The following is a 14,738-nucleotide window of genomic DNA, read 5'->3' as shown; positions in this document are numbered from 1 at the left end:
CTTTATCTGCTTTTCTCTCCAGAAGGACGGCACCATCTTTGTTCAGGCATCATCCAGGGTCACCATCTAGTTTTGTTGATCTGTATAGTTTAAATGGAAACATTTTACCAAAATTAAATAAATAAATAAACAAATAATGAAATGACCCAAAATTTTCTATAAGCAGTGCATATTAATGTCAGTTTTGATACAAATTTGCACTTATTGTAAGTCAGGGCTTTTTTTCTCAGAGAATAGGTGCAGGAACCCTCCCCCTTCACCTTTGAGCCACCCACCTCCAAATATCGTCCCTTGGTTCCACCCCCTACCCACCTACAAATATCGTCCCTTGTCTCCACCCCATACCCAACTCCAAATATCGTCCCTTGGTTCCACCCCCTACCCACCTCCAAATATCGTCCCTTGGTTCCACCCCCTACCCACCTACAAATATCGTCCCTTGTCTCCACCCCCTACCCACCTCCAAATATCGCCCCTTGGTTCCACCCCCTACCCACCTCCAAATATCGTCCCTTGGTTCCACCCCCTACCCACCTCCAAATATCGCCCCTTGGTTCCACCCCCTACCCACCTCCAAATATCATCCCTTGGTTCCACCCCCTACCCACCTCCAAATATCGTCCCTTGGTTCCACCCCCTACCCACCTCCAAATATCGCCCCTTGGTTCCACCCCCTACCCACCTCCAAATATCATCCCTTGGTTCCACCCCCTACCCACCTCCAAATATCGTCCCTTGGTTCCACCCCCTACCCACCTCCAAATATCGTCCCTTGGTTCCACCCCCTACCCACCTCCAAATATCGTCCCTTGGTTCCACCCCCTACCCACCTCCCTGTACCACCCCTTTTAGAGAATAGAGAAGCAAGTATTATTTTGTGGTGTTAAGTAATTTGTATGTAATTTGTTAGTAATAACAAAAAAGCAGTAAAATAGATCCCCTGCAGGCAGCAACAATAGACCTCACCCCAGAAACAATAGATCCCACCTCAGGCACACTAGATCCCCCCAGCAATAACAGATCTGCCCGGCAACAATAGATCCCCCAGAAAAAATAGATTCCCATCCCAGGCACATTAGATCCCCCCAGCAATAACAGATCCACCCAGCAATAACAGACTCCCATCCCAGTAACAATAGACACCCATCTCAGGCACACTAGATCCCTCCAGCAATAACAGATCCACCCAGCAACAATAGATCCCCCTGCAAAAATAGACTCTCATGCAAGGAACACTAGATCCCCCAGCAATAACAGATCCACCCAGCAAAAATAGACTCCCATCCCAGGCACACTAGATCCCTCCTGCAATAACAGATCAACCCAGCAACAATAGACCCCCATGCCAGGCACACTAGATCCCCCCAGCAATAACAGATCCACCCAGCAAAAATTTAACTCCCCCAGCAACAATAGACCCCACCCTAGCAAGAATAAACCCCTCCAGCAACAAATGATCCCCCCAGCAACAATAGACTCCACCCTAGCAATAATAGATCCCCCAGCAACAATAGATCCCCCCAGCATCAATAGACCCCCATCCCAGGCACACTAGATCCCCTCAGCAACAACAGGTCCACTCAGCAACAATAGATCTCCTCCCAGCAACAATAGTCCCCACCTCAGCAACAACAGATTGCCTCGGCAACATACAACATTATAAACCCCTGTTACAACAGAGAAAAGATGTACATGTACAAGCTATTGGGACCTTCCCCTCCCAAAAAAAATCCCCCCCAATCACTAATCCTAGCACACCTCCCCAAATTTCCCCTCCTAGAACCATTCTTACCCCCTGCTGCCCCCCAATTTTCTTCTCCTCACACAAATCCCCTACTCCCAATCTCCACATGGTGCCCCCCTCACCTGACACCATAGTGCCCAGAGCAGCCCACCCCTTGTCCCGGCCCTGCCTCCTAGAGACTGCTGCGGCATCAATCCAGGAGCCTCCAGGACATGTGAAGGAAGAACAGGTTTGCTACTTAGTTTTTTCTTTCATGTTTGATCTGTGAACATTGCACCCTCAGCACCCCTTTAGATCCTTCTTCGCCTTCTCGCCCAGTGGTGGGAAGTCCTCCACATGTGGAGAGCAGTGCTGACGTGACAATATGGAATAATAATTGCATAACTTTAATTTCTCTTGAATTGCAAAATACTCAATAAAAAGAATCTGTTAAAAAAATCAAATCTTTCCAAATACCTGTCAGCATTTCCAGAATCAAAGCAGATGAGGGAACGCAATGAAACGACTGTGTGTGACTCTGAGATTTGCTGTGTGATGATGGCAGGAGCACTGTGAGAATGTTCGCCCTGAAAATATCCATACAAGAATTATTGCCAGATTTAGCAGATGCTCACAATGGATCTAAAGAGAAAATTGCCCAGTATATGACCAGCATAATACTTATTCAACAAATACAAACCTTTTATATCAATTTCTTTTGTTACGGAAGTGTAGCAAGGTCCCGGGCCTCCAGAAGCTTAATGATGACCTCAAAAGTTAGGGAGAGCTGACATGCTTCCTTGTAGAGTGCGTTAACAGGCATGGTGGGTGTAATGCAAGATGAAATGATGGGCGTCAGTCACTTTTTGAATGCGAACAAGAGATTTATTATCTCTTAACAAAAACTGTGGGAGAGCGGGTTAGGGCCAGGACACCCTTGAGTAGATGCAATGCTAATTGACAGACTCTGAGATTCTGTAGGTAGACAGCTATACAAGGAAAGGCTTCCAGCCGGATGCCACATCTGTATAGGTAGGGCCGCTGTCTCCTATGGCAACTGAACTTGTAACAGTCACTAAAAGTATTTGCACATAACTCTTGGTAACAGAGATTAGTTCTTCTCTTATCTCACAGTATCCCACTGTAGGTCTTCACTCACTGAGCTCCCAGTCTCTCACTAGACTTCCAGATCCAATCGTCACTGAATCTCCTGAGCTCTTCCACAGCTATCCCACTGTATACTCCTCAAGCGTCACCCCCGCTAACCTGCTAGGTCCCTAGCTTGGTACTCGCTGAAGCTTTCCCTCTTCTTCCCCGTCTCCAGCTGGTGAGAAGACTGCTCTAGTACTTGCTCAAGCTTACTCACAGTGGTCTCCTGTAACAAGATGGATGGTCCCTTAGTGGCGACTGCTTCCGTTTTACCTCCCTTTTGCAGTCCCAACCCTACGCTGCTTCTCTTGCTCCTGGATAGGCCTCAGGCAGCCTAGCAGCCAGGTGTCCCCGGGATAGGTCTCTGGCTTCTGGCCTAGTAGCCCTGGGCGACATAACACATGTCCAACCAGACCGTCCAGGTGGTACAGAACCCCGATCACCTGACTCCACCCAGATATATAGGCTCTCCCAGCAGGCCAAGGGACTAAAGAAACCCATGCCAATTATCTAAGAAGTCCATCCATTTATAATCTGACCTTGCAGAGCCCTTGTCAATCTAATGTCCCCAGCCACAGTGCCACCTAGTGACAGAAGAGAAAAGGTGCAGCAATTCCAGAATTAGAGAGAAATCAGTGGATCTACTAACAATTGACCAGGACAATTACTACCTGGCAAACTAAATTTCTTAGCAACCCTACCTAACCACCAGGGTGCTACATCCTCCCCCTGCCTAGGAAACTACGTCTCAGAGTTTGCGGAAAACAAAAATGTACTTCCAAGCCTGAGAGTGGATGTCCTGGCAAAAACTGGGATAGGTGGGGAAACAGAGAAAAGAAATAATAAAAATACATATGGCGTACCTTATGAAATAGACAACAGTATACATATATATAGGCAAGTGGCATTTCACACAGGGCAGATAAATAGCAGACAATATGTATAATTTTACGTGTGGCGTACAAAGAAAAGGGGAAATACAAACAGTAGCTTTATATCCTAACTATCTATCTACTATATACACCTGTAGGAAAAAAAAATTGAAAATTTTAGCATTGTTATACAATCTGAAGTCACTGTTCCTTAGCCAAGGAAGACGCAATGAGTGCAGGAACACCTGAAAGAGAGAAAATAGACAGCTTCGAAACACATCCTATCCCTACAATAACACAGTGCACTATATACATGAGTGAATGTTAATTAAATGTTAATTACACTCAGCCGAGAGCAGCAAAGCAGTGCAAATGCACATTATAGCATATCTTACTGTACACGTGTAATACAGTGACTATTTCAAAATATCTAAACAGATGAAAATGGGCCCCACCCCCTTGAGGGTGCCACCCCTTTTCCATAACAATCCTAGAAATAAATTTACGCTTGCAATTCCTATCTAACATTTGCATAATATGAACAAGAGCTCACTCAGGCTGGCACTCTCGTGCCACCTGGTAGCCAAGATATCCAAGGAACAGTCCTTGTGTGTGTACATAGTATTTTGTTCCATTTAATCCATTATCAAGGTTAAGGTAAGAACTTGCCCTTTTTGCCACAGCTTATCCTACCTATCTAACTAACACCCCAGTGTCCTTGGAGCCCCAAAGTCTATTATTATTTCACTGGAGGTGCAATCACATATCAGCAACATTCCCAGCAGTCTCCCTTTTTCACAGGGACAACTCCGGGGGACAAAAACATGGCTGTAAGAAAGAAATAATGAAAGGGGTGGTTGGCGCTACCTAAAGATAATGCGATTATTACGTATTAGAGAGTGTATATGTGTGGCCTTCCAGTGGAATACAAAATTATAGTGGACAAGCGTAAAAATATGTGAGCTTTTTTACGCTTGTCCCCTATAATTTTGTATTCCACTAAAAGGCCACACATATACACCCTCTAATACATAATAATCGCATTACCTTTAGGTAGCGTCAACCACCCCTTTCATTATTTCTTTCTTACCAGGAGACCCCTTGGGGGAGCTCTATTAGGGGAGGCAGCAGGCCTATTGTGTATCCTAAGCGCAGTCTCACATTACTTGCTATAAAAACATAGCTGTAATCAGCAGCAATAAACCATGCCATGGTAGAAGGAACCGTACTTCCTGAGGGCACTGTCCCTCAACAGATCCCCTTGCATTTGTAATCTCAGTCTGTCCACAAACAGCCAGAAACTGAGATTGGTTTCCTCATTAATGAAGAACAGAACACAATGAAGTCTCTCAGTTGCAAATCAGTGTCACTTTTCAGAGGCACACTGGGGATTCCAGAACACAGGCCAGTATGACTCAAGTGGGAACTCCTTGCTTCTGCCAGCAGAACACAGTTCCAGCAGTACAGCCAAACAGGCATGTCCCCACAGCAACTTTTTCTTGAAGGTGGCACAGAACCCCGATCACCTGACTCCACCCCAATAAATAGGCTCTCCCAGCAGGCCAAGGGACTAAAGAAACCCATGCCAATTATCTAAGAAGTCCATCCATTTATAATCTGACCTTGCAGAGCCCTTGTCATTCTAATGTCCCCAGCCACAGTGCCACCTAGTGACAGAAGAGAAAAGGTGCAGGAATTCCAGAATTAGAGAGAAATCAGTGGCTCTGCTAACAATTGACCAGGACAATTACTACCTGGCAAACTAAATTTGTTAGCAACCCTGCCTAAACACCAGGGTGGTACATCAGCATTGCAGTTATAGATATTTTTATATTGTTACATTGTTTCAGCTTGGACCAATGTAACTGTATATCTTCCATAACTGTGGGATCTGTCTAGAAGCTGGGAATCACTGTACAGACATTGCTTCTACACCGCTACTACAGTGATCTCCACTTGCTTCCAGTTTAATGACGAGCAGCTGCCTTGCTGCTTAGTGAACACAGGAGGTTGCTTGCTCTGCATGGACACCAATCAGAAAGTTGCATCTTCTTAATCAGACTTTCGTTCTGACATTGCCCTGCGACTTTAGGTCTGACTTCCATGCGACTTCAATGAATGGGATCCGACTTTGAGATGATTGCGACCAGTCAAAACAATTCCTTTGCTTCTGGTATGGATAAAACCTCACGCCAAAATAAAAAATAAAAAATGGCGTGTGCGCCCCCTCCCCCAAGACCATACCAGACACTTCAGGCTGGTATGAATTTTGAGGGGAAAGCCCACGCCAACATAAAAAAAACCATTGCGGCATCCCCCACAAAATCCATACCAGACCCTTATCCGAGCATGCAGCCTGGCAGGTTAGGAAAGGGGGGGGTGAGGCCCACCGATCCCACCCCCCTATGTGAATGAGTATATACATACATACCCCTACCCATTCACCCAAAAAAAGTGTAGTGTAATAAAAACATGAGATGGTTTTTGAGAAGTTCTTTATTAAAAATGACTAATGATCCCTGATGTAGATCCAATGTCCATCGCAATGTCTTCCTCCACCGCCGCCACAGCGCTGAAAAAAAAAATGCTCCTCCTCCGACGTTGGCTCCCGCCATTCTGTCAGCTCCAGCGTCTGACAGTTCTTATATAGCTATGGGGCGTGGTCATGCGGTGACGTAACGCAGAGCTAGTCCCTCCCCTTTCCTGGCCTGCCAGGCTGTGCTCAGATAAAGGTCTGCTTTAAAATTTGGGGAGTTTTTTTATATCAATACATTTTGCATTTGCTGACATTCCTCTGAGCGCAAGTCGCTTGTCACAAGTCGGATCAGTTAAGATGCTGATCTGACTTGGATGCGACTTCAATTAAATTCAATGGGCTGAAATCGGACCCAAGTCTGACCAAAGTAGTGCAGGAACCTTTTCAAAAGTCGGACCGACACAAGCCTGCCCCAACTTTTTTGAGACATGTTGCTGCCATCAATTTCAAAATTACCAAATTTTTTCTTAAAATGGTAAATTTTATCATTTTAAATATTTGATTTTTTTTTTCTATTGTGAATAAAATATGGATTTATGAGATTTGGAAATCAATGCATTCTGTTTTTATGCAAATTATGCACAGCGCCCCAACTTTTTTTGAATCGGGGTTGTATAATAAATAAATACTTTAATGTTGGCATACTGAAAGACATAGATTTCCGAAGGCCATAAATGATGAGATATAGATACAAATAGCTCTGCCAATCACATATTGATCTCCAAACATTGTGTTAAACCATAGTTCACCCTGGTCCATCCTTCTATTTTCTACCAGGTTCACTATAAAACTTTTTTTTCCTGTGTCTGCCCGTCACTTGGTCACATTTTTCTACATCCAGCAGTGAGCTGTACTCCTGATAAGGATCCCAGGCCGCTGGATTCTTGAATAATTTAAAATATCGCATTCCTCCTACAATGCCACCAATATCCTGTTCTCCGCACCAGGCACAGCTGCACAGGGGAGTGAGCGCTCTAGGGATTTCTCGACAATAACCTTAATCCCTTCGCTGGCCAGGCATGCAAAAGTTCCGCCCTTTCATTTCATTCTTCACATTGAGTCGTGTTTTTCTGTGCCGGGCCATGTAAAGTGCAGGAGGAACCTGCAAGGACGTTGGCTACGGGGTGGCCTATAGCCAAAATTTCCCATAAGAGGATTGTCCAAACATTGCTTCTGCACCAATAGGATTTCCTCACTCTACGCTGCAATTTGTCAGATGTAACAAACGTAGAGATTTGCTGGTATTTCTTCTTTAAATTTTATACTTGATATCTTCCTAGAGAGAAGAAAGGATGTATACAGAGAATGGATATGTGCATTCTCAGTGATGTCACCAGTCTCTAATGAATGGATAGGCTGCACTCTCAGTGATGTCACCAGTCTTTAGTGAAAGGATAGGCTACATTACATGTGATGTCATCGGTCTCTAGTGAAAGGATAGGCTACATTACACGTGAGGTCATCGGTCTCTAGTGAAAGGATAGGCTACATTACACGTGATGTCATCGGTCTCTAGTGAATGGATAGGCTGCATTCCCAGTGATGTCACCGGTATCTAATGAATAGATAGGCTGCATTCTCAGGGATTTCACTGGTCTCTAATGAAAGGATAGGCTGCATTTTCAGTGATGTTATCAGTCTCTAGTGAATGGATAGGCTGCATTCTCAGTGATGTCACTGGTCTCTAGTGAATGTATAGGCTGTGCCAGGAACTTGATCACCTTCTGGTGTCAGTGTGGTTCCCAGACCAGAAGGCTGTAGTTCCAGCATCCACCAGCAGATGTCTCCTAGCAGCCAGCAGATCCCAACATTTAGTCTTCACTTGATGCTGGCTGTTGGGAGGGTATTTAGTCCCTCCTCCACTATAGCATCTTGCTTCAGTGTTTTGCCTGCTAGCCATATGCCTGCCTTCTCTTATAGCATGTAGCTTGTATCCAATATACTGTTACCCCCATCTCTGCCCCCTTGTTTCTAGTCCCAGTCCTAGAGGGAAAATGTGTGTTATCCCGCGCTACCCACTTCAACTAGATCCTATAACGTGATAATAATTATGTGGTATTAATGGATGGCTGCAAGCAATCTAACTGTGTTCCCACAATGTTAATCATCAAACAAAGCTGATTCTTCTTCAGAAAAGTGTGTTATAATACTTACTGTATAACAATAATAATAGCCCCAGTCCTGCTTATGCCCTGTTTGTTTAAGCTCCCATCCATTTGTATATAGTGTGTACTGTATATAGTTAGGTTTTTGGTTTGGTTTTGCTTCATTGTCACATTTATTTTTCACTTTTGCTTTGCTTATGGTTGTGTTGGTGTTGTATTGGTGTTGTGTGCAATAATATGCTTCATTCTAACTATACACAGTGTCATTTCAGTTTCCTAAGTGCAGCTACACAGACCTGGTCATTCCTGCTGTTTTGATACCTGCAGTTGGTATCCCTTACAGGCTGCATTCCCAGTGATGTCACTGGTCTCTAGTGAATGGATAGGCCGCATTCCCAGTGATGTCACCGGTCTCTAGTGAATGTGTAGGCTGTGCCAGGAACTTGATCACCTTCTGGTGTCAGTGTGGTTCCCAGACCAGAAGGCTGTAGTTCCAGCATCCACCACCAGATGTCTCCTAACAGCCAGCAGATCCCAGCATTTAGTCTTCACTTGATGCTGGCTGTTGGGAGGGTATTTAGTCTCTCCTCTACTATAGCATCTTGCTTCAGTGTTTTGCCTGCTAGCCATATGCCTGCATTCTCTTATAGCATGTAGCTTGTATCCAGTATCCTGTTACCCCCATCTCTGCCCCTTGTTTCTAGTCCCAGTCCTATATTCTCAGTGATGTCACCGGTCTCCAGTGAATGGATAGGCTGTATTCTCAGTCATGTCACTGGTTTCTATTAAATGGATAGGATGCATTCTCAGTGATGTCACTGGTCTCCAGTGAATGGATAGACTGTATTCTCAGTGATGTCACCACTCTCTAGTGAATGGATAGGCTGCATTCTCAGTTATGTCACTGCTCTCTAGTGAATGGATTGGCTGCATTACTATTGATGTCACCGGTCTCTAGTGAATGAATAAGCTATAGTCTCAGTGATGTCACTGGTTTCTAGTGAATGGATAGGCTACATTCTCAGTGATGTTACCAGTCTCTAGTAAATGAATAGGTTGCATTCTCAGTGATGTCTTCGGTCTCTAGTGAATGGATAGGCTGCATTCTCAGTGATGTCATAGGTCTCTAGTGAATAGACAAGCTGCAATCTCATGATATTACTGGTACAAGGTAATGAATAGACAGGATCCTGTTGACCTGATCCATAATAAATGCCATAACAATGACTTTTGCTTGGGGAGTAGGTAAAATGAACCTTTGTAGTGTTGGGAGTTCACCACAAATCCTCCTTAAATGTCTCTGTTCCTCTCTGGAGCCAACAGTTTGCTTGTGTTGACCTTGCTGAATTTCACCATTTGTCCGTCTGTCAGGATTGCAGAACGGTCCCATATTTTGCTATGTGGAAACCTTTAAATTTGCTCAGGGTTCTCATCCAAGTCTCTGTCAGCTCCCGTTATCAGCTCTCAGGTGCAGATGTCATGAAGCTTATAGAAAACAGATTTGGTGGCCTCGGGATCCTGGACAGCATAAGAAGATATCAGTGTGTGCGGGCCAAAGCATGCTCTGCGTAATTACTCAGTAGAAAGGTTGTGAAAGCTGTGATATGGCAGAGGTCTCATGGAACATGGGCTGCGTGCCTCCGAATCTTCACAAATATTCATTTAAATGATGATGAATGCCTGCGATTTACATTCTTCCTTGAAATTAATTTTCCAGCGATTTAAAGGGAAGCTAGAATGGTTTTGGGTCACTTTTACTACTCTTTTTTAAACTGGTGTTTTATTTTTGATTGTTCCATTTTACTTACTGTATACATCTTTTGTTTTACATAAAATAATATAATATAATTTATATTATACCATATATTACATTATATTGCCAAAAGTATTGTGACACCTGCCTTTACACGCGCATGATTTTTAGTCTTAGTCCGTAGGGTTCAATATTGAGTTGGCCCACCCTTTGCAGCTATAACAGCTTCAGCTCTTCTGGGAAGGCTGTGCACAAGGTTTAGGAGTGTGTCTATGGGAATGTTTGACCATTCTTCCAAAAGCACATTTGTGAGGTCAGCCACTGATGTTGGATGGAAAGGCCTGGCTCGCAGTCTCCGTTCCATCATCCCAAAGGTGTTCTATCGGGTTGAGGGGCTCCCCTGGGTCTCTTCCTTGGCACAGCTTCCTCCAGACCAGGCAGGACAGCTTCAGGACCACTTCAGCGCATTTTAGGTTCCAAACACTTAACAGCAGAACTCCATCCAGCAGCTCCTCCTCAGGCCTCAGCCCAGGGAAAAAGAGTGAGCACATGACCTGAATATAAATATTCAGAACTTAGTTTTGTTTGTAAAATCTCATACTATGACCAGTGATACCAGCGAGATCTACTGGTGACAACTTAAAGTGTTGTCCCCGGTAGAACATTTTTGCCTCTAGAGTTCAGTTTTAGGATACAGTGGTAGCAGCTTGATTTGTGGCTGTCTGTGTCTAATTGGAACCTTGGATGGAGCCATATGACTGACTTAGACCCCTTTCACACTGAGGCGGTTTTCAGGCGTTTTAGCGCAAGAAACAGCGCCTGAAAAGCGCCTCCCATTCATTTCAGTGTGACTTTTCACACTGGGGCGGTGCACTTGTTGGGAAAAGTCCTGCAAGCAGCATCTTTGGGGCAGTTTGGGAGCGCTGTATTTAGCGCTCTGAAAATGCCCTGCCCATTGAAATAAATGGGCAGGGCTTCCTAAGCGCCTGAAAAGCGTTTCAAAAGCGCCACAACACGGGCACTTTGAACCCCTTCTTTGGGGTTAAAAGCGCTCCGCTAGTGGCTGAAAATCGACGCTTAAACAGTGCTAAAGGGCCGTTAAACAAGCGGTGCTTTAGCGCTAACACATCCGCGGCCCCAGTGTAAAAGGGGTGTGTGCACATTTTAGCTGTGCTAAACATACTTCAATCGGCCCCACTCTGTACACTGTGATGGACACAACATACTCCAGTTTGCCCTGGTCTGTACATTCCCCTCAGAGCCGGCACTAAGTCGATTGAGGGAATGATGGTCCCCACTCGACTCAATGATGTTGGATGAGGAAAGCCGCGTCAAACGTCACTTCCGCCCCAACGGCCTTAAAGGGACTTTTTTTTTTAATTAAAAAAAAAAAAAATGTTTTTTTTAATTGCATTTAAAGGGGTTGTAAAGGTAAAAATTTTTTCACCTTAATGCATTCTATGCATTAAGGTGAAAAAACTTTTGACAGTACCGCCGCCCCCAGGCCCCCCGTTTTACTTACCTGACGCCTCGAATCTTCGCTCCTCGTCAGCTTCATTGCAGCTCAGCCTGGTCGCTGATTGGCTGCAGTGGATGGATTGAAAGCAGCGCAGCCATTGGCTCGCGCTGCTGTCAATCACATCCGATGACGCGGCGCGCCGGGGGGCGGGGCCGAGTGATACAGCGAGCGGCTATAGCCGCTCGCTGTATCACGGGAGCGCGCCCGCAAGCACTCACCACCGTGCGAGGGAGCTCGCATGAAGGTGGTAAATGCTTGCGGGGAGGAGCTGAAACAGCCGCCGAGGGACCCCAGAAGACCAGGTTCGGGGCCACTCTGTGCAGAACGAGCTGCACAGTGAAGGTAAGTATAACATGTTTGTTATTTTTAAAAAAAAAAAAAAATAACTTTACAACCCCTTTAAGTGTAAATGTGAGATCTGAGGTCTTTTTGACCCCGGATCTCACATTAAAGAGGTCCTATCATGTTTTTTTTCTATTAAAAGGGATGTTCTATTCCTTTTAATAGGAATACAAGTGATCCAATTTTTGTTTTTTTTAAGGGACAGTGTAAAAAATAAAAATAAAAAGTAAAATAAATAGGAAAAAAAAAAATGTAAAGCGCCCCGTCCCGCCGCGCTCGTGCGCAGAAGCGAACGCATACGTAAGTCGCGCCCGCATATGTAAACGGTGTTGAAACCACACATGTGAGGTATCACTGCGATCGTTAGAGCGAGAGCAATGATTCTAGAAAAAGAACTCCTCTGTAACTCAAAACTGGTAACCTGTAGACATTTTTAAATGTCGTCAATTGAGATTTTTAAGTGTCAAAGTTGGTCGACATTCTATTTATTTAATTCAATTTTGAAGCATGACTGTTTTTTTTCTTATTATTTTAATTCAAAAAAGTGTATTTTTTCCAAAACAATTGCGTTTGTTTTGGAAAAAATACACTTTTTTGAATTAAAAAAATAAGAAAAAACAGTAAAGCTAGCCCATTTTTTTTTTTAATATTGTGAAAGATAAAGTTACGCCGAGTAAATTGATACTCAACAGGTCATGCTTCAAAATTGCACCCGCTCATAGAATGGCGACAAACTTTGGCACTAAGACTGCTGCGCTAAATACGGTGTGACAAAGAGTATTGCAAAGACCGCCATTTTATTCTCTAGGGTGTCTGAAAAAATATATATAATGTTTGGGGGTTCTAAGTTATTTTCTAGCAAAAAAAACCTGATTTTAACTTGTAAACAACAAGTTTGAAAAATAGGCTTGGTCCTTAAGTGGTTAAAAATATATATTTAATATAATATATATATAATTAAATATAATATATTATAAATATAAATATATTAAATATAAAAATGTATAATAAAAAATTAATAATAATAATAATTTATAATACAATTAAATAAATATAATATATTATTTAAATATATATTTTTTTTTTGCCTGGAGTTCAGCTTTAAGGTTTACTGCTTGTTATGCACCTGTGTGTAAACTCTCCATAACCAACCTGCGGGCCCCGGACCTGGTATTTATCATGTTAAACCTCAGGCGTGTTTTCATTTATCCTCAAGTGACGTTCAGCAAAGCAGCCTGTGAGTGAGCCCATCGCCTGTCCTCCGCCTGTCCAGCTTACTTGTTTTCCTTCTCATAAATGAAATCCATTAAACGCAACATGCTATGAATCAATGTCAGAGAAGTAAAACAAATGGAAACAGATATTAAAGCGTAGATTTTCAGGCTCGGCCTCGGAGCTCCGCCACATGTCTTCCATTTCAGTAAACGCAGTTTACACCAGATATTAACAGACAGACGTTTTCTTGATCACAATGTCTGGAGGAGCGTACTGGGGAGGAACTCTCTGAGATGTTTCTGGTTAAAGTTTGGCAAGACTTCCGCGCTTTATTTATTTGCGTCATTACGGCAACTTCTGGTGGTGGAGAGGTGAAGATGGAGTCGCATAGAAATAAAGGTCCGCTCTCAAAGATAAATTAGCATTTTTTTTCCCCCAAAATATAAGGAGGTACCTAGAGTCTTATTATAGAAAGCAAGAGGGTAATGGGACTTCAAATGATGTGCATGATTGCATGCACCTCCATCCCTAAATTGGAAATAAGAGAGGGTTTTCCTGGGACTTTGAGTGAGGCACAAGACACATGGGAGGAGAAAAAGAGTCTTATTATAGTTTTTAATATATACATATATATATATATATGCACTATACTACCAAAAGTATTGGGAAACCTGCCTTTACACGCACATGAACTTTAATGGCATCCCAGTCTTAGTCCATGGGGTTCAATATTGAGTTGGCCCACCCTTTGCATCTATAACAGCTTCAACTCTTCTGGGAAGGCCGTCCACAAGGTTTAGGAGGGTGTCTATGGGAATGTTTGACCATTCTTCCAGAAGAGCATTTGTGAGGTCAGGCGCTGATGGGGATGAGAAGGCCTGGCTCGCAGTCTCCGCTCTAATTTATCCCAAAGGTGTTCTATCAGGTTGAGGTCAGGACTCTGTACAGGCCAGTCAAGTTCCTCCTCCCCAAACTCGCTCATCCATGTCTTTATGGACCTTGCTTTGTGCACTCGTCCAAATCATTTGGTGGAGGGGGGATTATGGTGTGGGGTTGTTTTTCAGGGGTTGGGCTTGGCCCCTTAGTAGTGAAGGGAACTCTTAAAGCGTCAGCATACCAAGACATTTTGGACAATTTCATGCTCCCAACTTTGTGGGAACAGTTTAGGGATGGCCCCTTCCTGTTTCAACATGACTCGGCCAGTCAGACGGCTAGAGCATGCTAACCCAGATGGAGAAGCGGGTGAAGATCGAAGCCCTGTCAGTGGTGACAGCGCGCTGCTGAAGGGCTTTCATTTTAAGGTATTTCACAATGTGCAAGTATGCAATGCATACTAGCACATTATGCCATTATCTTGCAGGTTTACTCCCGCTTTCATTTTTGGCTTCCCTTCCTCTCTTCCCCCTCTCAAGAGCCCTCAATCATGATGAAAGCATTGGGCTGGCTCTTGGGAGGAATTATGCAAATATCACAATGCCCTGATGGGTGGTTGTCAGTCTTGCAAACTGCTTTAGGTAACACTAA

General features: G+C 43.9%; 1 long non-coding RNA gene across 1 annotated transcript; it reads right to left on the bottom strand.

The window, feature by feature from the left end:
- Positions 1-2,313, bottom strand: LOC141111780 (uncharacterized). The gene is made up of 2 exons (XR_012236474.1): positions 2,201-2,313; positions 1-80 (listed from the first exon to the last, which is right to left on the bottom strand). It is a non-coding gene; the product is annotated as an uncharacterized lncRNA (long non-coding RNA).
- Positions 2,314-14,738: the final 12,425 nt, after the last annotated feature.

Source organism: Aquarana catesbeiana, linkage group LG11 (genome assembly GCF_042186555.1).
Source record: "Aquarana catesbeiana isolate 2022-GZ linkage group LG11, ASM4218655v1, whole genome shotgun sequence".
NCBI classification, from domain to species: domain Eukaryota; kingdom Metazoa; phylum Chordata; class Amphibia; order Anura; family Ranidae; genus Aquarana; species Aquarana catesbeiana.
The sequence above is the reverse complement of the archived record's forward strand: the minus strand, read 5'-3'. Positions and strand labels throughout refer to the sequence as shown.